General features: G+C 32.2%; 1 protein-coding gene across 1 annotated transcript in view; it reads left to right on the plus strand.

Moving 5' to 3' along the window:
* Positions 1-2500, plus strand: part of LOC119589753 — a 14356-nt gene that overhangs the window by 7544 nt on the left and 4312 nt on the right. The window lies entirely within an intron of this gene.

The raw sequence follows: 2500 nt of genomic DNA on the forward strand, positions 1-2500 counted from the left end.
ATAAAAATAATGATAAAAGTCATAATGATTATTATAGCGATAATGATAAAAACAATGATAATAATGATAATAATAATCATGCTACTGATAACAATAATGATAATGGTAATGATAATAATTATGATGGCAATAAAAACAATAATAATGATGATTATCATAATGAGGATAATAATTATAATAGTAATAATAATAATGATAATAATAATAGTTATAATAATAATAATAATAATAACAATAACAATAATAAGAATGGTGATGATCATGATATAATCTTGATGATGTCGCCCGTATTAATTATAATAACAGTGATAATAATAAAGATCATCTTAACGCAAATAGTGATGAAATTAATTAAAATCTGTTGCTAATAGCATTCAATTGATTTAGACTAAATGTAAAATGTTAAGATGATCTGCATGATGGAATTATGATTGCAATGGCGATGATGATAATGACAATAATTATAACACCGATAGAATTAAAGAACTAATGATGATGAATTTGATATCATTAAAGTTATCATCATCATCGTCATCCTCATTATCATTGTGGCTATTTCTGACATTGTTATTAGTGTTTTTGTTCTGACTATTATAGTGGTAGTTTATCACCATTATGATAATGACTATAGGAACACTATTAACAATAATGATAACGGAAATGGTTATGACAACGATAGTGATGATTATAGCAATAAAGGGAAGGGTGAGAATGAGGATGAGGTTTACAATAACAATATATGTATATATATATATATATATATATATATATATATATATATATATATATATATAATTTATAGTGGTGTATATATATATATATATATATATATTATTAATTTAGAGAGAGAGAGAGAGAGAGAGAGAGAGAGGGAGAGAGAGAGAGAGAGAGAGAGAGAGAGAGAGAGAGAGAGAGATGAATGGATAGATATATAGGTGGATATACATGCATACAAATACTTATGGTGTGTGTGTGTGTGTGTGTGTGTGTGTGTGTGTGGTGTGTGCGTGGGCGCGCGCGCGCGCGTGTGTGTTAATACGTATAAGTCTCTACTCATGTGTCTGCTTATATCGAGAGAGATCTAATAGATAATAACACCGAAAAAAACATCTTAAATGACAAAAAGAGAAAAAAAATGATAGACGCTTTAGAGACGAAACTTTAGCCAGAAAACACTTAAAAGGTAAGTACAGTCAGCAAAAAAGTGAAAAATTAAAAACGAAGACGAAGAAGCAAGTCATGGCTTTCGGATTGCAGAGACCAGGAAGTAGAGCAGAGGAAGGGAGGAGGAGGAGGAGACGAAGACGAAGGAGGGAAAAGGAAAAAGAATAAGGACCAGTGAATAGCAAAATGGACGGAGAAGAGAGAAAGAGATTTGCAAAGAGACAAAGAAAAGAAAAGATAGAAGGAGACTAAGAAAAAAAGATGCTGGAAAGAATGAGAAGAGAGAGAAAGTAGAAGTAAAGGACAAGTGAAGAGCAAAAGAAGCAAAGAAGAGAGAAACAGACAGAGAAAGAGAAAGATCAGAAAGAGAAAGAGAGAAAGTATTAAAAAGTATTAAAGGACCAGTGAAAAGCAAGAGAAACAAAGAAGAGACGGGGATGAGGAGGCGAGAAAAAATATATATAAAAGCGAGAGAGAAAAGGAATAGTTGCTTTTGATTTAGGGACGCACAAAAATAATAATAATAAATAAATAAATAAAAGAGCGAGCAGGGGGAAAGGGGAGAAAAAGCGAACACAAGAAAATATCAAAATGAGAAATAGGGGAAGTTAACGTTGCTATCCGGATACAGAAAGGGGAAATGGAGAAAAAAAAACCGGGGAAGAGGAGAAACCGAATAAAAAGTAGATAAAAATAGAGTGTAACGCGACGCTCGGTCTTTCATAAAAGACGTAATGTTCATTTCCATAATTTTGAGTAAATTGGTATTATTCTCTTTCTGATTTTGATTGGAAAGGCATTTTTTGTTTGTTTGTTTGTAACTTATTTAGACTAAATGAGCATTTTTTTTATACTTTTACTTTTTGAGAAGATGTTTTTGTAACATAAACGAAAAAGGGTCAACGCTTAAATGTCCCGTACCCCCCCCCCCCTCCAAGAAAAAGAGAGAAAGTCAAAGAATAAAGTAAACGATGGAAGGAAGAGAAAGCAGAAGAAATAACTGACGAAAGAGGAGAGAAAGAAAAAAAAACGATAATACGAGAGAAGGGACAAGGTTAAATAAAAAGAAGAGGTAACGAAGTGAAAAGGAGGGAAGGATGAAAAAAGGAAGAGGGAATGTAAGGAATAATTAGGGTGAAGAGATAGAATAAAATAACTGAGGTATAACGAGATGGAAGAAGTGGAAGGAGTGGTATGCAAATTCTTAATAAACAGTTTAATAAGTGGATTGATTACAGATTTGAGGGTTGGAAGAAAGTGAGAGAGAGAAAAGAGGTTGAAAGAGAGAGAAAGAGAAGAGAAAACAACGAGCGAGCGAGAAAAAAAGGGAGAGACT

Source organism: Penaeus monodon, chromosome 26 (genome assembly GCF_015228065.2).
Source record: "Penaeus monodon isolate SGIC_2016 chromosome 26, NSTDA_Pmon_1, whole genome shotgun sequence".
Classification (NCBI taxonomy): domain Eukaryota; kingdom Metazoa; phylum Arthropoda; class Malacostraca; order Decapoda; family Penaeidae; genus Penaeus; species Penaeus monodon.